Source organism: Natrix helvetica (genome assembly GCF_964273705.1).
Source record: "Natrix helvetica genome assembly, chromosome: W".
In the NCBI taxonomy this organism is placed as follows: Eukaryota; Metazoa; Chordata; class Lepidosauria; order Squamata; family Natricidae; genus Natrix; species Natrix helvetica.
The window spans coordinates 55,466,549-55,489,888 of record NC_138555.1 but is presented as its reverse complement, the minus strand read 5'-3'; the positions used below and the strand labels follow the sequence as shown (position 1 = coordinate 55,489,888).

At 43.3% G+C, this 23,340-nt stretch overlaps 1 protein-coding gene across 4 annotated transcripts in view; it reads right to left on the bottom strand.

Moving 5' to 3' along the window:
• LOC309400851 (RNA-binding protein 33-like) overlaps positions 1–23,340 on the bottom strand; it is a 379,136-nt gene that overhangs the window by 170,178 nt on the left and 185,618 nt on the right. The window lies entirely within an intron of this gene.

The window sequence follows — 23,340 nt, the reverse complement described above, 5'->3', positions numbered from 1 at the left end:
GCAACAGACAGCATCAGACAGCAAGTGCCGCCTCTGCAAAGAAGCTGAAGAAACAGTGGACCACCTGGTTAGATGTGCAAGAAGTTTGCACAGATTATAAACAACAGCATGACCAAGTATCAACAATGGTGCATTGGGTCTGCCAGCACGAATGGCTGCTTGGACGGAGAGCTCCGTTAACAGCAGCTAGACCTAACGTCCGGAGGTGTTTGCTGAAAAGATTTTGATAAACCAAGCCTTCCTGGAGGGAAGACTGAAGAGAGAAGGTTGGTTTGGCACGACCATAGGATGGCAATTCATGGTCTGTGCTTGAAACCCCCTTCATAACCCCGGCTGTGGAAGAGGGCGACCGTTAATGGCTGTCCCAGAGTGCTGACAAAAGTCCAAAGCAAGCGAGGATTTATTACAGAGAAGCTGCCGGAGTTGCAAGTGACTTAATAGATTCCTGATCTTGGTGGAAGGTATTTTTATTCCAAAACAGCTCAAGAGATTAAGGGCTCCAAGAGGAAGTGGGGGGGCTGCTTATCCCCCGCCATTACAGCGGCGAGAGGAATATGCTGAGTGAAGGCTAGAGGTTATCTTATTTTACTCTCTGAACTGTCCAAGGAGCTGAATCTAAATTTAATTTGTTAACATAACAAAGGCCGGTTGTAAATAACTCTGATTACATAGATATCTTCAGGGGGACTGAGTTAATTATTCAAGGCTTGAAGGAAGAAGGAGGAAGAAGGAACATAACTTTGCTACATATGTTTGTGGTTAGATTGTGGAAGAGTGGAAGAGCGACATCTACTGGCGAGATTTGGAATTTCCTCCCCTCTTAATACCTTAAGAGAAAACAGGAATTTTGGTGACTATATTCTCTGGATAACAAGAGAGCTGACTACTAGAGTTTCCAAATTGTCAAAAAAGTTAAATATCTTGGTATACATTTATCTGCGAGGTGTGTGACCATCAAAGAAGATAATTATACTAATTTGATTAATAAAACTAAGAAAGATCTAGAAAGGTGGAAAAACCTACAACTGTCCCTGATGGGTAGGATCGCAGTTATAAAAATGAATATATTACCAAAATTTCTTTTCCTATTTCAGAATGTTCCCATTAAATTAGAAAAAGGTGTCTTCAAGGATTTGAATCAATTGGTTTCGAAATTTATTTGGCAGGGAAGAAAACCGAGAATAAAACTTAAGGCTATGCAAGACACTAAGGAAAAAGGAGGATTTGGCGTACCAGATTGGGAACTCTATTATACTGCGGCCATACTAACATGGCTAAGGGAATGGATAATGCTGAGAACTAAAAGATTACTCAAATTGGAAGGCCATGACCTCCAAGCAGGCTGGCATGCCTTTCTCTGGTATGAAAAAGGATCTGCACACAAATATTTTAGTAGACATTACATCAGACAATCTCTGTTACTAATATGGAACAAAATTAAACATGATCACTATACCAAAATATCTATTTGGCTATCTACGATGGAAGCATACATACACCCAAATTTAATCAATATGGAAAATATAGTAACATATAAAGAGTTATTGAACAGAGAGGGGGAGCTCAAAACTAGATCAGAATTGACATCACTAGGAGTACAAGTAGAATGGTAGTCTTATTTACAGATACAATCAAGGTATGCACAGGATAGGAAGAATGAAGGTATTGCCAAAGACTACACAATATTAGATAAACTCTTGAGCGAGATGAGCCAGGCGTCGCGACGACACAATGTGCGGTCTCGATAGTCCGAGACCGCCGTTGATTCTTTTGCCGCTGTAACGGTCCGTATGGACCTAAGCTGTCCCGAAGAGACGGTGAAAGGGAGACAAATCCTTGGTGGTCACAGGGATATCGCAAAGTCCCTGTTTGACCCAAGGGAAGCTCTCCAAATCGGCGGTAAATAGACAGCCCCCGGGCTGACAAAGTCGGAGACGGCTCCGGAGGAAAGGCAGTGAAAATGAAAGTGAGTCGATCGGGTGAATTGTGGATTGAAGTGATTGTTTGCTTCCTGTTTCTCCTCTCAAGTGAAGGAATTGATTTTTTTTCTACTTCTTGTTACTCTTATTTTTTGGCTGAACTAAAACCCTTTTTTATCTTAACAACTATTCCTCCTACTGTTTATTAAATTCTATTAAAGACACTTTAGAGATTTTTGTTTTGTTCTTTAAGCCTGAAACAAATAAGAAAAAGTTGAATCTGCCACTCGGAAGCCAGAACTTGGTTTTTCTTCTTCTTCTGAAACAATGTATACCTTGTCTTACTTTTTTTGATTTTACTGAAGTTGGAGGGTTTGCAGCTTGTTTATGGAAACTGATAACAACTCAAGGACATGGACTGTCTCTCTACAGTGTCTGTGAGAAATATTTTGGGCAAGGAAAGGCAAAGAAAAGATAGAACCCCCCTCTTCTGAAAAAACTAGAAGAAACTTGTGCTTAAGTAAATCCAAAATAAAGGCATTTTTATATATTAAAGATATATTGAAGGCGAGAGTGGCAGTGGAGTTTAGATCTTTTTTTCTCCTTTTGGAAATATGTATCCATATACAGATGAGAAAACCCCAAGCTTACAAGATGTTTGGGAGGGACTTCAAAATATATTGGAAGGATTCGAGAGATTTGGAAAGAAGCTGGATAAATTATTGCTATGCGCAAAAAAAATGGAAGAGATTGGAGCTCCCAAAACTAAAGAAGAGAATAAAGATATAGAAGATATAGAAGATAAAGGCAAGATAATAGATGAACTTACTAATGAAGCACCTATGAGTGAAAATGGGAAGATATGGAAAAGTGAATTTGATTATTTGGAGCTCTATCCCTCTTCTCAATATATGGATTTGATGATGGAACTAGGAGGAGAAGCAGCTTTGGAAAGATGTCTGATAATCAAAGATATGTTAATGTCAATTCCAGTTGAAGGGCAACGAGACTACTTGAGAGATTTTTTGAGCAAAAAAGTGTGGAGAGAAGTCTTTAAGAACTCTATAAAGAAATTAATAAGAGAATTGACGCAACAACTGGCTAAAGAGATAAGAGTGTTTTGTTACTGGATAGACACAGGTTGACAATGAATGCTGATAATTAAAAACTTAGTTAATCTTTGGTGATTAATAAGTAGGATTTTGTAGATGCTTATAGAATGTTCTTGTTCTTCTTAAAATGTTTATTCATTAACAGATAATTCATTATGATAATAATAGTGAAATAACAATTCTAATTAGTGAAAACAATTTGGATATAAACTGTAAATTGGGACCTGGGAAAAAGACTTATTGGACCCGTGTCCCTCCTGGCTTGTACTGGCATCCTGGGAGGTTACACGCGACTGGCTCCTGGGACTAGTGAATGCTTCGTTGGGCGAGGGGTCTCTTCCGGCCGCCTTGAAAGAGGCGGTTGTGAGACCCTTACTCAAGAAGCCTTCCCTGGACCCAACGGAGCTAGCCAATTATCGTCCTGTCTCCAACCTTCCCTTTTTAGCGAAGGTTGTAGAGAGTGTGGTGGCCCAACAGTTCCCACGTCACCTGGAGGAAAATGATTATCTAGACCCGCGCCAGTCCGGCTTCCGACCCGGGCACATCACGGAGACGGCCTTGGTCGCGTTGGTTGATGATCTCTGGAGGGCCAGAGATAGGGGCTGTTCCTCTATCCTGGTCCTTTTAGATCTCTCAGCGGCTTTTGATACCATTGACCATGGTATCCTTTTGCACCGGCTGGAGGGGCTGGGGGTTAGGGGCACCGTTTTGCGGTGGTTCGGCTCCTACCTCTCCGGCCGGACGCAACGTGTGTTGGCAGGGGAGCAGAGGTCGACCCTGAGCCCCCTCACTTGTGGGGTGCCACAGGGGTCGGTCCTCTCGCCTCTCCTGTTCAACACATATATGAAGCCGCTGGGCGAGATCATTCGTGGTTTTGGGGTGGGATATCATCTGTACGCTGATGATACCCAGCTGTACATTTCCACCCCGAACCACCCCAACGAGGCCGTTGAAATGATGTCCCGCTGTTTGGAAGCCGTACGGGTCTGGATGGGTGACAACAGACTCAAACTCAACCCCTCCAAGACGGAGTGGCTGTGGCTTCTGGCCCCCCGGTTCAACCAGTTGCTTCCATCTCTGGCCATCGGGGGCGAGCAACTGGCCCCTATGGAGCGGGCGTGCAATTTGGGCGTCCTCCTGGATGCCCGGCTGTCCATGGATGACCATGTAACAGCCGTGGCAAGGGGGGCGTTCCACCAGGTCCGCCAATTGCACCCCCTATTGGACCGGGATGCCTTACGCACAGTCACCCATGCGCTGGTGACGTCTCGCCTAGACTACTGCAATGCTCTCTACATGGGGCTTCCCTTGAGATGCACTCGAAGACTACAGTTGGTCTAGAATGCGGCCGCGCGGGTGATTATGGGGAGTACTAGATACTCCCATGTAACACCTCTCCTGCGCGAGTTGCATTGGCTTCCTGTGGTCTATCGGGTGCGTTTCAAGGTTTTGATTACCATCTTCAAAGCGCTCCATGGCACAGGACCTAGCTACCTGCGGGATCGCATCCTGCCCCATACATCCCTACGACCAATCCGCTCGCACAGAGAGGGACTTCTCCGGGTGCCGTCCACTAAACAGTGTCAGAGGGCGACACCCAGGAGTAGGGCCTTCTCTGTGATGGGCCCAGCCCTTTGGAATGACCTCCCCCTCGACATTAGGATTACCTCCGATCTCCGCTCCTTCCGTTCAAAACTCAAGACCCACCTTTTTCAATTATCCGGCCTGGCTCAACCATAGTTCCATCTTATTCCTCCTGACAGTCTTTTTAAATCCGTAATTTTAACTGGGGTATTTTAATTGCTAATTTTATTATTATTATTTTATGTATTTAATGATTGTTACCTCCTTCGCGTATGTGTATATGTATATATATATATGTGCTTTTTTATTGTACGCCGCCCCGAGTCCTTTGTGGAGAGGGAGCGGCTAACAAATCAAATAAATTGAAAATTGAAAATTGAACTTATCAATTTTATTAATACTTTTTAGTTTGGATTTTGTTATGAAGATGTAATTCTTTCTGGGTACCTATAAATTTTACTACAATTTAGATATAAACTATAATATGGGACCTGGGGAAAAGATTCATTAATTATATTTGTTTTGATTTTGTTATAAAGATGTAATCTTTCCTGGGTACTTATAAATTCTAGTAATAAATTTTTGTCTAGATTTATTTTAAAGATGTTAGATAACTACAATAATAATAACGAAATGTTAATGGATAATGTTTAATGATTTTATATGGGTTGGCATTGGTGAAAGCAATTGGATATAAGCCTGAAATTTATAGAAATAGCTAACGAATGCCAGTATGTGGTTGTGTCCTTAAATACAAATGATTCTAGATAAAAGCACGTTTAAACAAATATAGTTAAATGAGAGTGATGGTACATTGATGGTATATAAAGATTTTTCATTTAAAATATATAATGCAATATGAATGAAGTATAAAGAATGATTGTGGTAGTAACGCACGAAATTTATTTGTAACCAATCGACATGCTTTCTGGAAGATGTAATGAAGAATGTTTTGTGTGTGTGTGTGTGTGTGTTTAATTAAAACAATAAAAAAAACTTTAATTTAAAAAAAATATTAGATAAACTCTTGATACAGACAGAAAACAGACTGATCAAAGTGCTGTATAGATTCTTGTTGGAATATAAGCTAGAGGAGGAAGATGTCAAAGAAACTATGGTCGCCTGGGCGAAAAATTTCGGTTACAATGTGGAATTGGCTAAGTGGGAAAAACTTTGGATACTTAATCAGAAACTAACATTGGCTACGGCGTATAAAGAAAATCTTTATAAGATGTTCTACAGATGGCATCTCCCCCCAGCACGGCTTTCCAAAATGTTCAAAAATCTGGCCCCAAACTGTTGGAAGTGTAAAAAAACACCAGGCACTTTCTATCATATGTGGTGAACGTGCAATGAGGCAAAAAAATATTGGAAAATGATTCAATCGTGGTTAGAACAAATGGTGGGAGAACAAATTATGTTTAAACCAGAAACTTTTCTCCTAGGCATAATACCGGAGGGGTTTAAGAAAGATACACTTTATCTAATTATACATATACTAACTGCAGTGCGCATAACCTATGCACAGTATTGGAAAAAAGAAAATACACCATCAGAGCTTGGTACAATCAGAAAAGTGTTGGCCTGTGCAGAAGCAGATAGGCTTACTCTTGAACTTAAAAATAAAGGGGAATCAGAATATTTTGAAGTATGGAATAGATTTTATGATTGGTATAAGACAAGATGACAAGACTGGAACAAATGTATATATATTGTGATTGGACAGAAGGATAGACAATGTATCAAGTAGTTTAACTGTTAATGGTTGAAACTAGCTGCATATAATGTCAATGTATGGTCACTCCGACTCTGCGGTATTGCATTGTTTTTAAATGTAAAAATAATAAAAATATATTTTAAAAAAAACAATGGTGCATTGGAATATCTGCAAAAAATACCATTTCCCTGCAAGCAAGAACTAGTGGGACCATAAAATAAAGTAAAAAGCAGCTTTACTCAGAACAGTGATACCTGTAACCCCTCAAACATCCAGATCTGCCTATCCTAGGTACTTGGGAAGGACTGGATAGGTGGACAAAAATGCCAAATATAGTCTAAACATCTGGATGAGTGCCAAAAACCATTATAAATAGTAGAGTGAAGCGTTCAGGGGGATGCCTGCATGGCTGCTTTGCTCAATGACTGCAATCTTGGCTTTCCCAGTTGCAGTTTTTAAGTGGACAGAGTGAAAGAGCTGCCTGCTGAAGGAAGTCAGATAGCTCTTCTCCATGTACAGAAGGGAACTCCTGCTATGGGCTGCAGAAACGAAGCTTGGTTCTTTGTGGTCCAGACTTTGTTTCTGCAACTTGCTGGAGAAGTTCAGCTCCCTTCCCTATGTGGAAGGGAACTTCAGGATTCAAGCTCCATTTCTGCAGTCCACAGCAGGATTTCCCTCCCCTGCCTGTGTGGAACGGATATCTGCAGCAGGCTGCAGAAATGAACCATGGATGGAAGGGAACTCCTTTGTAGGGCTACAGAAATGTGCCTCAGATCTTTGGGATTTGACTTTCATTTCTGTAGCCCTTTGGAGCAATTCCCCTCCCCTAGGCAGGCAGCCCTTTTGCTCTGTAAGGGCTGCCTGTGGAGTGGGGTGGGGGATGTCCCAGCTCCACATGGATTCCCTACTGGCAAGCAGCCCTTTCACTCTCAAACAGGAGGGAATCTTATATCTGTGGTGCTTGGCAGCTGCTTGAACCATCCCTGCTGACTTCCCCTTTGACATTCTGGGGAAACTGGCAGTGAAGCTTGCAAATGGCGATCATATGATTGTAGGGTACTTTGCAACTGGTCAAAAATTCAAACAGGTTGCCAAACACCCAGATGGCGATCATGTGACTGTGGGGTGGTACGATGTTTTACAATGGTCGAAGTGCTTTACAGGCCATAAAGCACCCTTTCTGAGCGCATCATACTTTTGAATAGTCATTAAATGACCAGCCATAAGTCAAGGACTACTTACAGTACAGGTTGATTTACAACCAGAATTGCGACCAGAATTTCCATTGCTAAGCAAGGTGGTTGTTAAGCGAGTCATGTCTGATCTTATGATCTTTTTTGCCATGGTTGCTAAGTGAATCAATGCATTTATTAAATGAATCATGACATTGTTAAACAAACCCAGCTTCACCAATTGACTTTGCTTCTTGAAAGCCAGTTGGGAAGGTTGCAAATGGTCATCACATGATCCTGGGATGCTGCAACCATTGTAAATATATGCCAGTTACCAAGCACCTGAATTTTGATTAAGTGACTATGGGGATGCTGCAACAATCTAAGTGTGTGACTGATTGTAAATCACTTTTTTCAGTGACATTACAACTTTGAATGGTCGCTAAATGAAAGGTTGTAATTTGAGGACTACCTCTATATCAGGAGGGCCTCATAGGCTATTCTAAAGCCATTTAGGGTTAGAGTTAAAATAAGTTGGGTTAAGTCTGGAAATAGTGGAGGTCCTTTGATAATAGGACATTTGAAGAGTAGCTGTCTAGAGTCCAGCTTGAAAAATCAGTCTTAAGATTATTCTAAGAAACAGCAAAATTTATTGTTCTTAAGCTTTTCCCCTATTGCAAAAAATTCCCTTTTAATTTTCAATCTCTCATTTAAAAAGTACAAAGTTAGCAAACTAACTGTACAGAATTATCTTAGAAGAATATTTGGAAATAAAAGGTAATGTCATGACCCTGTTGGAGCCTGAATCTGCAGAGGAGGACGAGCCAGAGCTGGAGCCGATGAAGATTGAAGGGGCGGCTTTGTTGGCTTCGAAGGAATGTGGGGAGGAGCAGGACAAGGCAGCCCAGGACCCCTCAGGATTGGGACGGCTTGTTAGCAGGGAGGAACAGAAGCAGGATGACTGAGAGAGGGCAAGCAGTAGAAATGAGGAGCAACAGAGCTCAGGCGATGGCAAGGACCGCCCCCTCTTGATCCCCAAGCACGGAGAGTGGAGAGAAGATGGGAACAGCGCAGGCCGACCCGACACCTTGGGAGGAGAGCGCCCCACCCCTCTTCACAAGGCACACCTGGGGACTGAGATTTAAGGAGACACTGTGAGGAGTGGCGATTGTTGGGAACAAACGCTGAATTTAAAGTTCGTGCGCCATTGCAGACATTTGGAGTTTGCAGGACTGCTTGCTTCTTCCTGACTTCGTGGACTCAGTGTGTGTTCCTTACTTCGTGGACTCAGTGTGTGTTCCTTGCTTCGTGGACTCATTGTTTGTTCCTTGCTTCATGGACTCATTGCTTCTTCCTTGTTTTGTGGACTTATTCTTTGTTCCTTGCTTCATGGACCCATTTCCCTGTTCCTTTGCTTTGCTGGACTGCGCACAGCCAGAGGCTGTAGCGTGTGTGTGTGAACTTTGCTCTGGGACCTGCCAAGAACGTGGGAGCGGTTGGGGGAAATTTGGAGCATTAAAGGAGAGTATGAACTCTTAGCTGGCTCCGTTTCAAGGGTCATTGAGCCAGCGCTGTCCGAAGATTTTTCTGCGATCATGTGGCCAGCATGATGAGTGGTACCTATTTATCTACTTGCATTTGCATGCTTTCTAACTGCTAGGTTGGCAGGGGCTAGGACGAAGACAGGAACTCACCCTGTCACATGATGCTTGGGTCTTGCACCTGGGCTGTAGGCTTTCCCGCTGACAAGCCCAGCATCCTAACTGCTGAGTCATCACACCACCATATATTTGAAAATACATGTGATTTATTTGATAGTTCTTTCCTTGCTATCATAAATGACAGTATCAAAATGCTGTAGCCACTAAAATAGCCCTACGATATCTGATTAACAGTTTGCAAATATGTATTAAGCAACTTTTGCAGTTCAAGCTGGAGCTGTTGAGCGATCTGCAATAATTGTCTATTAGTAAAAAATGTAAACATGGCATAATAAATGTTACTTTCAGCATTGATTGTTCTTAATTAGAATTATGGATATAGAAATGGAATTCCATTGAGTGGTTATAATTTCTCAATAATAAAATAAGAAAGTTGACAAAACACTTAAAATAGAAATTAATATTTTAGTTGAAATTCCAAATGTAATTTCCTTTCTGTCCCTTTTTGGCGACCTTATATGATAGGTTGTCTTTGTTGGAGGAAAGCATCCTTGCTGATTAAAGATGGCAATTGAAACCATTTTATTACCAAGGGTAGCCAAATTATTTTAACACTTGGGACTAGAGAAATAATTGCTGATTCATTGCATTAGCTGTGTGTGAAAGAATTCTGCAGTAAAGATTGGATATATGTTGGTAAAATATGTTAAGCATTTTTCTTATGAATGTATCAGAGGTATGTCTTAAATGCTGCTTTTTTAAATTAAAAGGAAAATCTTTTGGGCTAAAAGCATTTTAAAGCAGGTAAGCATGAACTTGAAATAGATATTTTAGGAACAACAGTTCAATGAATAGCACCCTTGCTGACCCTAATGGGGACACTAAAGAGACAGGTCAAGGTAGTTGTTATAAAGGACTTCCGGTTCCGGCTGCTGACAGCGACGGGCAGGTTCTGCTCGCCCCGCGCTCTCCCAGCGGGCCCCTCACTCCTTGGGGGGCACAGGACGCCCCGTAGACGCTCCTGCCGAAGGGGCGGCACCGCGGGGATCCCCTGAGTCGGCGGCGGCCGGGGGGGCCCCCGCATCGCCCTAGGCACTGGGAAGCATGATGGGGAGGCGCTCCGGCACCTTCGTGAGGAGGCAGCTGGAAGAACGAGCAATCTGAAGGACGCGGCTGCAATGCGGTGAGGCGGAAACTTCTCCCCATTCCCTTTGTTTTCTTATAAAGAAACTGCCAGCTACCTAAAACCTCTTTTCAACTTGGTTTGGAGAAGCGCGGCTGGAGGGAGGGGGATTTCCCCCCCCCTCGGACAGGCGGCTGTAAACTATTTTCGCTCTCAGCCCTAGAGGAGGAGGCAGGGAGAGAGCCAATTAATGACGCCACGCTCATAGCAAAGGCGAATTTTGGATTATAACCTTATAAATGAAACGATGATCTGAAAACTTTGGAACCTTTGAAAACTTTTTGTTATGCCTCCTAACTCCGAAGCTGGCAAGGCAAGATGGCACACTTCCGTTGTCTTTATAAACAGTGAAAATTGACTCCACCTATAGAACTTCAGGCTTCCGGTCTTTGTCTCTGTGCTACTCAGATAAATCTCTTGTTGATTTGGATTCCCTGGAGTGAAAGACTTATTACTCAACTGCCAGAAATTGTGACCAGAAAAATCTCCTTCTGCCTGGACCTATAGTCTCTCGAACTCTCTTGGCGGTTCCCCCTCCCTGATTGATCTTTCTCTGTATTGACTTTGAACTCTTTACTGCTCATACAATGTCACGTAAAAAACCACCTCCTGGGAAGCCCGGCTTTGCTGCCTCAGCCCCGACATCTACTACATCTAGTCCCAGTACACAATCAACGATAACATCTGGTGCTAAATATTAGGCCTATTATTAGGACGGTAATGTCAAGTTTAGTTATTTAAACGTTATGATTTCTTGCGCTGTGACGGCAATATGTTTGAAATTATGTTTGTATGATTTTATTTTTATAAGAATAAATAAAAAAATAATTTAAAAAAAAAACGACAACATCTCTGATGCAGCCAAAAACTACTGAGACGGATTTTCAACAAATGTTTCAACAAATCTTAAAGGGACAAGAGGACATAAAAAGGCAATTAAAAGAAATGAAAGAAGAGCTTAAAGAGAACCAGGACCAGACCAGTAAAAACTCACAGAGACTGGATCTGTTGGAGGGGGGGACGGCTGAGATGAGGGGGGAGATGGAAGGAGTGCAGAAGGGGAACAAAGATCTTGAGATCCACCAGATGAAAATAGAATTTGAAAGAATGTCCTTTTATCTTAGATTTCAAAATGTGGTTGAGACAGATGATGAAGATTTAAGGGACATTATGACGAGCATTTTGGCTGAATACATTCAGAAAGAGAAACAACAGATGGGGTGGGAACTAGATCTGGTTTATAGAGTAAATTCAGCATATGCTAGAACACACAATGTACCCAGGGAGGTGCACATTAAATTTCTTAGAAAGACCACAAGAGATGAAATTCTGAGTGCACAAAGGGGGCAAGCTCTGAAATACCAAGATAGGGAAATAACCATTCTGAAACAGATCCCCAAGAAAGTGAGGGAGAAAAGAAAAAAATATTCGCAGTTAGCGAAGAAACTTTACCAGAAGGGGGTGTGGTTCAGATGGCTGATGCCTGAAGGTATGCTAATATTCTGGGAGGATACAAGAGTTAGAATCAACACAACCATAGAGGCACAGGCCTTTATGGAAAAAAACAAAGCACTCCTAGATAAACCAGATGATCCTACAACAGACATACAAGACACGGGAGGGGCCGGAGCCTTGCTGGCGGGGGGAGAAGGGACAATACCGAGGAAACTCAGATCACAAAAATGAGCAAGAAAATCTGTTTGATATAAATTGATTGAAACTATTACCTGAACTTATATGCTGACTAAATATTGCTATTTAGTATTGAATTTTGTTTAAATGTACACCATGAGTATGGGGGAGGGGACACCTACCGCACATTGCAACTGCCAAAATTTGTAACCCTTTCCATCACCCCTTTCCTTTTTATTCCCTAAAAACCAATAAAACTTTGTTTAAAAAAAAGGTAGTTGTTATAATGATGACTCAAATAAGCAGGGGATCATGGTCCAAAATGAAGAACTTACTTTGGAAAGGCGAAATGAGGAACCAGGTATCACACATCAGTCTCACAAGAAGAGCAAGGTATGCAAAAAGAGAAGTCAACTTCTGGTTGGTGATTCAATCATAAGGGATGTAAATTTAGGAAAGGATATGGAGGTTTTAAAAGAGGTCAGGTGTCTGCCAGGTGCTACTGCCAGCAGTGACAAGAGGCGTATTCTTAAGATAGTCAAGAATGCAAGTAAGGACTGTGATGTTGATGCTATTATACATCTTGGCACAAATGATCTGTCCCCAAAAGATGTACTTTCTGTGAAGAATGATTTCCAGAGCTTGGGGTATGAACTTAGTAGTATAGGTTGTAGGCTTATCTTTTCAGAGGTTTTACCAGTATATAAGGAACAAAAAGGGAAGGGCCAGTGTGTAGCAGAGTTTAATGTGTGGCTAAAGGAGTGGTGTAAAAGGGAAGGCTTTGGTTTTATTAGTCATGATGTTTGCAGCTGGTCCAATGAAAAACTGTACAAAAGAGATGGTTTGCACCCATCCAAGAAAGGGACTGAGTTACTTGGCATTAAATTCACAGATTTTCTGGAGAAACCTTTAAACTGAACAGCGGGGACAGAGAATTAATTGATACCGAAAATTTCTGTCCCCAGCAATCTAAAATTTATAGGGTTATCAGTGCATGTAACACAGATGTTTGTGCGGGTAAGATTATCACTCCCGCTGTCAAACAAAACCAAGCATTTAATAGTGAGTGCCATACCATGTGCATGAATCATACAAGTGGCAAGAAAATAGGGGCAGTCAGGCATAACACAGGTTATGTAGACAGTAAACACAGGGTCAATCAAAATGGACTCAAATGTCTATGCACCAATGCACAGAGTATGAGGAATAAAAAGGGTGAATTAGAAAGTCAAGTAAAAGTGGGCAGATACAATATTGTTGCCATTACAGAAACTTGGTGGGATGAAACCGACAAATGGAACATACAGTTAGAAGGATTTAAATTATTTAAAAGAAATAGACCAAATAAAAGAGGAGGTGGAGTTGCACTATATATAAGAAATAATTACCTCTCTACAGAAATAGAGCACAACAATGATGAGAACTATCTTGAATGCATTTGGGTCAATATTAAAGGTTGGGGGGGGGGGGGGGATGACATTGCCCAGGCCTAGGTTTATACTACAGGCCACCCAAACAAGCAGAGGAAGTAGATGAACTTTTTGCTAGTCAGCTAACTAAGGTATGTAGGAAGCACACCACAATAGTAGTGGGGGATTTTAATTACCCTGACATCAACTGGGAAACAAACTCTGCACCAAGTGGAAGATCCAACAGGTTTCTAAGAAACCCAGCAGACAACTTTGTTTCCCAAAAAGTAGAGAAGGGAACAAGGGGATCAGCCATATTGGACTTAATTCTCACTAACAGAGAGGAAATGATAGAAACCAGCATGGCTGCATAAAGAACTCTCTGACAAATTGAAAGACAAAAAAGATAAGTACAAAAAGTGGAAAGGGGGGGACATAACTAAGGCAGAATATCAGCAAAAAGCCCGAGCATGTAAATACGAAGTGAGGAAAGCTAAGGCTCACAATGAAGAAAGGCTTGCCACAAAAGTAAAAAATAACAAAAAAAGCTTCTTCCAACATGTTAAAAACAAGGAAAGAGTTAAGGAAACAATTGGTCCATTGCTGGACCAATTGAAAGTGGCAAGAAGGTGACAAGCAACTGGGAGACAGCAGAACTATTTAACTCATGTTTTGCATCTGTCTTTACACAAAGGGATAAAACAGTCCAACCTATCAAAAACAGCAGCACAAAAATCAGATTAGGAACACAAGTTGAAATAGGGAAGAAAATGGTAAGTGAGCACCTGTCTACCCTAAACGAGTTCAAATCACCAGGACCGGATGGATTACACCCCAGGGTTCTGAAGGAACTGGCAGACGAGATCTCAGAACCACTGAACTGTATCTTTCAGAGATCCTGGAGCACCGAGGAACTACCAGAGGACTGGAAAAGAGCTGATGTGGTTCCCATCTTCAAAAAAGGGAAAAAAACAGATCCAGGAAACTACAGACCTATCAGCCTGACCTTAATACCAGGAAGGATTCTGGAAAAGATAATCAAGCAACGAATTAGCAAACACCTAGAAGCAAACAAAGTAATAACCAAAAGCCAACATGGGTTTGTCAAAAACAGATCATGCCAGACTAATCTTATTGCATTCTTTGACAAAGTGACAAAATTAGTGGACCAGGGGAATGCCGTCGATATAGTTTACTTGGACTTCAGTAAGGCATTTGATAAGGTAGACCATAACCTACTACTAGATAAAGTAGAAGAATGTGGGTTGGACAGCATCACCACCAGATGGATTCGTAACTGGCTGACCAACCGCATTCAACGTGTAGTCCTCAATGGAACGGCATCTACATGGAGGGAGGTATGCAGTGGAGTACCCCAAGGCTCTGTTTTGGGCCCAGTACTCTTCAACATCTTCATCAATGATTTGGATGAGGGAATAAATGGGGAACTCATCAAATTTGCAGATGACACCAATCTGGCAGGAATAGCCAACACTCCAGAAGATAGGCTAAAGATACAGAAGGATCTTGACAAACGTGAACATTGGGCACTATCTAATAAAATGAAATTCAATGGTGAAAAGAGTAAGGTTCTACATTTAGGCAACAAAAACTAAATGCACAGGTACAGTATAGGTGGTACCTTGCTCAACAGTAGTAACTGTGAAAGGGATCTTGGAGTCCTAGTGGACAACCATTTAAATATGAGCAGTGTGCAGCAGCTGCCAAAAAAGCCAACACAATTCTAGGCTGCATCAACAGAGGGATAGAATCAAGATCACATGAAGTGTTAATGCCACTTTATAATGCCTTGGTAAGGCCTTGGTAAGGCCACACTTGGAATACTGCATTCAGTTTTGGTCACCACGATGTAGAAAAGATGTGGAGACTCTAGAAAGAGTGCAGAGAAGAGCAACAAAGATGATTAGGGGACTGGAGACTAAAACATATGAAGAACGGTTGCAGGAACTGGGTATGTCTAGTTTAATAGAAAGAAGGACGAGGGGAGACATGATAGCAGTGTTCCAATATCTTAGGGGTTGCAACAAAGAAGAGGGAGTCAAATTATTTTCCAAGGCACCTGAGGGTAGAACAAGAAGCAATGGGTGGAAACTAATCAAGGAGAGAAGCAACTTAGAACTGAGGAGAAACTTCCTGACAGAACAATTAATCAGTGGAACAGCTTGCCTCCAGAAGTTGTGAATGCCCCAACACTGGAAGTCTTTAAGAAGATTTTGGATAGCCATTTGTCTGGAATGGTATAGGGTTTCCTGCCTAGGCAGGGGGTTGGACTAGAAGACCTCCAAGGTCCCTTCCAACTCTGCTATTGTATTGTATTGTATTGTTTGCTTAATGATTGCTACCAAAAATGATGAAAAAAATTGGTCTGGTCACATGTTGCTTCAAATTACGACTGCAATAATTTCCAACCATAATTCTGGGCTCAATTATGGTCATACGTTGAGGACTTACCTGTATATTTCTTTTAAAAAAAATTTTTTTAAAAGAAACATATAAATGCGTGAACAGTGTGGCACCTGGGTGTCATACATTCTAATACAAATAAAACGAATAAAATTAATCATAATTATTACATTCAACCAACTTACATATTTCTAATAGTAATACATATTTATATTAAGATGCAGTCTGTCATTATTCAATTATTCCATGTTTTTGTTATTGCTTTAATTTTATTATATAAAATGTATACATTAATATTCCCCCTTTCTCTTATTTCTATCTCTTATTCTAACTTTTAATTATGTCACCCTTTATTAAAAGACATTTTCTTTCTATCCTACCTAACTTCTAGTCATGTCACCTACCTAAAAAAGGAAAGGAGAGAGAGAGAAAAAGAAAAGCAAATCAGAACAAGAACAATAAAGAGAAATCATCTATCCATAGTCTCTTGCCTGCTTCAATATTTTAATTGCTATGCTTTTTTTAACTTGCCTCCCATATTCTTCTCTTGGATCTTTGTCTCTGTCTGCATCTTTTTGGCTGTTCAATCTAGGTATTTCTCCCATCTCTACCCTCTTCCACTGCCTAGTTTCCAAAATTTCTGCCCAGGCCCCCGTCTCCCTTTTGAAAGTATCTTCATGTATCTTCCTGTATCTCCAATTCCCTTTTCAACTCTCTTAATATATTCCTCCCCTCCCCCCATTTAATTCATCAGTCACAGTTATTTTCATTGTTATATCCTCGTTGACTTCTTCTTTTATTCTCTGCTTCTTCGGCTTAGTCTTTTCCTCCATTTCTACTGTTGGCTCCTCCCTTTCCTGGCCATCTTGGTCTTTACACATCATCCCTCATATAGTATTTTCCATTTTTTCCGTAATCTCCTTAAATCCTTTCTCCATAATGTCCTTTGTGTTTTGAAAAAGTAACGCCATCTCCTTCAAGGTTACACTCATTTCTTCCTTATAAAGCAACTTTTGTCCAGCAGTCCAAGAATTATTTGTTCAATCCTTAAGTTGCCCTTTAAGGAGTGCACTAATCACAGTTCTTTGTATCCCATAGGTAAACATTCAATTCCATTTAAATAGTCCCAGAGGTTATCAAAAGCCTCTCTATGTCCCCTTTACAGGTTCAATCTTCTAGCATAACATTCAGGGGTCCCTTTCATTAAATAGCTTCCTTATTTTCATATTTTAGACTCCAGTAGTCATGGGGTAGTTGGGAATAATCCAGTAGATATTTTCACAGTCCTTCATATAAGTATTCCCAGACTTGTAATTTTTCCTTTCATTAGCAGATGGCAGTCTCAACTTAAATTTCAGTATTGCCACTAGTCAATCGTCAATCTCCACTAGTATTGCATCGGCAAATGTAACACTTATCCAATGTTAATTGGGGATGTGTGTGCATGTTCACACCAAATTTCATCAAAATCTGTGATGGTCAAGCTGGGAGACCCAGACCACTTGACATGGAATGACCCATTATTGTACTCTCTGAGGAGCAACCTTAGGTCTGAATATATGTTTTTTGGACTATTGAGCAAGAGTGGAACTTGCTAAAATAAGACGAGATGCTCCACCAGGGGGAAATGAGTGAAATTTTAAAAGCAATGGCGTTGATGTTCCAAAGCATTAATGACATTGTGGCAAAGAACCACAGGCAGATAAAGAACCTAATGCATGGCATAGATGGGAAAATAGAAAATATTCTACAAGGGACAATGAATAAATATCAAAATGTCCAGGAAAGGGAGACAACAGTAAGAATGGAGGAAAAGATAGAACAGACAATATTTGGACTGAATAGTAAAGATGTAGATGTAGATAGAGACAAAGATCCAAGAGTGGAGTATGGGAGGCAAGCCAAAAAATGAATAAGAATTGAAATTGAAGTATTAAAACGGGCAAGAGATGATGGATAAAAAGGAAATGCTTTTTAATATAATGGTGGCCTGACCAAAAGCTAGAATAGGGTTAGAAATAAGAATACACACTTTTATATAATAGAATAAAAGCAATAGCTAGACGGAAAGATTAGAGGTTGAAAGATGGTATTATTATGAATGTTTAAATAATATGGTGATTGGCATTAGAATGGTGCATTGATACATTGAACAACTATATAATGAAGGATTATATCTCAATACAAACACGTGTATCAACACTAGGACTAGTAATGGTGGCCAGACTAAACGAAATAGGGGGAATATTAGTATACACATTTTATATAATAAAATAAAAGCAATAACTAGATGGAAAGATTAGTGGTTGAAAGATGGCATTACTATATATGCTCAATTAATATTGTGATTGGCATTAGAATGGCACATTGAAACACTGAACTACTAAATACCGTATTTTTCGGAGTATAAGACGCTCCTTAGTTTTGGGGGAGGAAAATAGGGAAAAAAATTCTGCCTAGCAGGCTAGCATCCTTAGTCTGGTCAATTTCAGCACATAAGTTTGCTGGTTTTGAATGTGCATGCTTTTTATCCTGTTGACCAGGTGTCTGCAACCCGCAGCTCCGGAGCCGCATGAGGCTCTTTGGGCCTTCTATTGTGGCTCCCTGTCGGGTGATCCCACCATTGACTGTCCGCTCCCCTTGCCCTCCCCTCCCAGCCACTCCTTGCCTGGCCTGAGAAGGTAAGGGCAACGGTGGAGGATGGAGAACCGGCTGGGGCCAATTCTCTGACGCCTCACTCTTGCTGGAGTTTCTTCTGGCCCTTGTTGGTGCTGGGCATGCCTCAGTCACTTGGGGAGACGTGGAACCTGCTCTCCGCCCCGAGTCACTGGCCCGACCCAGCCACCGGCTTTGCTAACACGATGGCTGGCGGGGTGGGAATGGGATCCAGGAGGTGGGGATGACGGAAAGAGGGACGGTCCCGCAGCACCCAGCTGTGGCTTTAAAACTACCACAGGGGACTTTCTCCATCCAGATGATACTTTTCAATGAAAGCAGCTGGCAACACTGCTCTGCTGGAGAAGTAAAAAAGCTCAGGGCAGCAGGAAAAGGGGTCTGGCCCCGCCAAACCTCTCACGCACACCCCGGGGGTCAGGCTCAGAGAAAGCTGGAGCGCCCTCGCCAATGACGTTCACGTCAGCCAGCCTCCCCACTCTCTGTATTTCTCTCTCTCTCTCTGTCTGTGTGTTTGTGCATTTGCATCTCTCTGTCTCTTCTCTCTCTTTCGCAAAGCCGAGGCTGGGCCAACCCGGTGAGCACTCCTTGGGACTCTTCACTACTCCTTTTCTTTCTTCTTGGCAACTTTTTGGAAATCTGGGCTGGCTGAGGAACGAGCACGAGCCATGGCGGAGGCTTCCCTTTGGGTGACCATCCTCCTCCCCTGCCTTCTCCTCTCACAACCACAGCTGGAGAGAGAGAGAGAGACAGAGAGAGAGAGAGACAGAGAGAGAGAGAGACAGAGAGAGGGGAGGAGATAAGGGGGAGAGAGAGACCTAGAGAGATGCACAAAGAGAGGGGGGAGATAGAAAGGGAGAGAGGGGGAGACAGAGAGGGGGAGAGAAAGAGACATACAGAGAGGGGGGAGATAGAAAGGGAGAGGGAGAGACAGAGACAAAGAGAGGGAGAGAGTGGGGAAGATAGAGGGAGAGAGAGAGAGAGAGAGAGAGATGTCAAAAGGGTTTTGTGGTTCCAGGTGTTTTTTAACAACCAGTTCTTTGCTCTAATGACCAGCTGGGTAGGCGTGACTGGGGAGGTGTCATGTGACTGGGTGGGAATGAGTGATGTCAAGTTAGCCATGCCCACTCAGGTTTTGTGGCTCCCAGTGTTTTCTTTTCTATGGAAAATGGGTTCAAATGGCTCTTTTGAGTGTTAAAGGTTGCAGACCCCTGCCCTAGGACTATGTATTCCAAGTGAGGCCACACTGATTAACAATCACTTACAATCATTACAAACAATCATTATTGAGGGCAAGTGAGAAGTCTATTTGGACCAAAAAGGAGTACACTTTCCTATCTGAGATCATCAACCAGCATGACAGATGCTACTTCTATTCTGGAAACTTGGAGCAGTAATGCTAGCAAATTTCAGCTGTGTGAAAAAGTCCTGCACGCTTTCAGTTTTAAGTTGTATTTACATGTTTAATCAACTTTTCACGCATAGAAACCACGCAAAATTAGCACTTTGATGAAAATTTATGTAGTCGGATTGAGATGCATAATTTTTATTAATATAACCAAAGTCTTTTTAAGGTTTTGAGTGAGTTTATGTGCTAAAACAAACACAACTTGAATTTTCGAGAATGTTAGGATCGAAAGTAGCCAATCAGCAGCAAGCTTTGGCTGACCAATCAAAATGCACAGAGGCTAAATCTATGAGCCAATCAATGTTGTCATACTCTCTGACTATAAATAGGCATAAAAAGCATCGAGAAATTTAATTTAGCTCTGGCTGTGGGCAAGGATGTAGGCCTTTGCTTTCACCAGTACTGAGCAGTGGCATTGCATCATTGTGCTTCATGAAGAGGGTTACTCCTGTACAGAAATAGCCAAGAGAGTGAAATGCCATCACACCACAGTGAGCAGAGTGGTTGAAAAATACCAAATAACTGGTTCAGTTGATGACAGGCTCCGCTCTGGAAGACCAAGAAAGTTGACAAAACGAGCGTTGGTCCTTATCTGAACGCTGATTTTCAGTGACAAAGGTGGGAGGGGCTACAACAGGGTTTGTTACAGCCTGATTGGTCCAAAGACTGAGGGATTTTTCTTTAAGTATCCTCCTTTCCCTCTTGGCTCCCAGTTCCCGAGGTCGATTGGAAAAGCTGATAACAGTATGTAAGGAATAACCACAAAACGGAACAGCAAACATACATCAAATGAACAAGACAGAGACCCCCCCGAGCCCAGAACCCCAACTAGGGCGGGAAAGTAGCCCCTCCCACCTTCGTCACTGAAAATCAGCGTTCAGGTAAGGACCAACGCTCATTTTCCAGTGACTCTGGTGGGAGGGGCTACAACAGGGACATACCCAAGCTACGTCCCGGGGCTATGTCCCGGGGCGGGTCGAACACTCCGGGGGAGGGGGGGTCGCTACCTGTTGGAGCACCCTACGGCCTGTTCCGACTGGCTGGTCTGGCATAATTTATAACGTCTACCTCCTGGCATACACATTTTTTACTGGTTTTTAGAGGGATTGTCTCTTTTAAATTTAATCTTACATGATATTGGGATTTTAAATTTGTATATTCTGATTTATTTACTTAGCTGTACAGTTTTGCATATCTTTTTATCCTCCTCTCATATACGTATATATGTATCTATTTATTATAATTTTAATTTGTTGTATTTTGATACAGACTGTACACCGCCCCGAGTCCCTTTCGGGAGAGGGGGCGGTCTATAAGCGCTAAGAAATAAAATAACAATAATAAAGGCCGCGTCCCCCGAAGCGAAATGATCTAGGCGGTAGTGACGAACAAAGGGGGAGGGGGAGGCTCAAGTGGCCGCCCTACAAATATCCTCCACAGGAGCCCTGGTAGCCCAGGCGGCGGTAGTAGCCGCGCTCCTTGTCGAGTGGGCGGTGATACCCTGAGGTGGGGTCAGGTGGACCGCCTGGTAAGCTTCCGAAATTGCCTGACGAACCCACCTACCAACCCGGCCCCTAGCCCCCAGTGACCTGGGGAGGAAGGACAAGAACAAAGCCTCTGACCGTCTAAAGTTGGAGGTGCGCCTGAGGTAAATGCGAAGTGCCCGGGGGACATCCAGCCGATGCCAAATGACTTCCCTTTCATGGACAGGGGAAGGGCAGAAATTGGGCAAAATGACCTCCTGCGATCTATGGAATAAAGAGTTAACTTTAGGCAGGAAGGGCGGGTCTAGCCGCAGGACAACCCTGTCCTGATGGAACTGACACAAGTCCTCCTTGGACGACAAGGCGCCCAATTCGGAGATGCGTCTGGCCGAAGTGATTGCGACCAGGAAAACCACCTTAAGGGTGAGGAAACGAAGGTGTACTGTCCTGAGTGGCTCAAAGGGAGCCACCGTCAAGGCCCTGAGAACGAGGGCTAAATCCCAAGTGGGAAACCTATGTACGGGGGGGGGGGGGGGCACAGATTAGCTGCGCCCTTAAGAAAGCGCTTCACTAAGGGAGACTGGGTTAACAACCAAGGCCCCTCCCCCGCCAGAACCGAGGATAGGGCCACTGTCTGCCTCTTCAGTGTGTTATGGGACAGCCCGTGGTCTAACCCATGTTGCAGGAATTCGAGGACGTGGGCGACCGAAGCCGAGGATGGGTCTATGTGGAACCCCCGACACCAGGATGCAAAGGCCGACCATGTGGAATTGTAAATACGTGTGGTCGAGGGGCGCCTGGACGCCTCTATGGTGGATATGACCTTGGCGGAGAGGTTAGCTCCCCTCAGGAGGTGCCGCTCAATAGCCAGGCGGTCAGCTGGAGCCACTGGGGCTCCGGGTGCCTCAGGACCCCCTGGTACAGAGCGACCTCCCCCTGGGGAATCCTCCAGAGTGGGGCTACTGACAGCTGGACAAGTTCCGCAAACCATGGACGTCTCGGCCAAAAAGGGGCAATTAGGATAACGAGAGCCCCCTCTAGAACTATCTTCCTCAAGGTGCCCTGAATTAGGGGAAGGGGAGGAAAGGCATAAAGGAAGCCGGGAGGCCATGGGCATCTGAGGGCATCTGAGCCCTCCGCGTTGAAGGCGGGAAAGAGGGAGAAGAAGTGGGGAAGTTGCGAGTTGCTCGGGCTGGCAAACATGTCCACCAGTGGCTCGTCGAATCTGCGACAGATCTTGTGGAATATCTGTGGATCGAGCTGCCACTCGCCGTGATCCACCGTCATGCGGCTCAGCCAGTCTGCTTGATGGTTCGCCACCCCCGAGATGTGGTCTGACAGGATGGAGGCCAGATTCTTCTCCGCCCAATAACCCAGTTTCCGAGCCTCCAACCACAAGCTTCTGGAATGAATCCCCCCTTGACTGTTTATATGAGCTTTCGCTGCGACATTGTCCGTCAGGAGAAGGACATGTTTCTGGACGATCGAGTTCTGGAAATGGAGCAGTGCGAGACGGGCCACCTTCAACTCCAGCCAGTTGATGCTGTGGCGCAGGTTGGACTTGGACCATCTCCCCTGCGCTAGACTGGAGTTCATCACCGCTCCCCAGCCGAAGAGGCTCGCGTCTGCCGTGATGGTGATGCGGTCCGGCTCCCAGAACCCGGCCCCTTGGTTTAGGGACGGGGACAACCACCACCTCAGGGACCAGCGGAGGTCTGGGGGAATCCGGATGGTGTGCAGAGAGTTGCTCAGCTTCCGCCTCTGGAAAGGGATGAGTGTCCACTGGAGAGTTCTGGAGTGCAACCTCACCCACGGCACAATGCCTATGCACGAGACCATCTTGCCCAATAATCGTGCTAAGGTGAGGATGGAAGCGGACCGACTTGTGTAGACGCTTTTTGTGAGTCTCTGGAGACTTGTGAAACGTTCCGGGGAGAGGCGAACCAGACCCGCCCTCGAGTC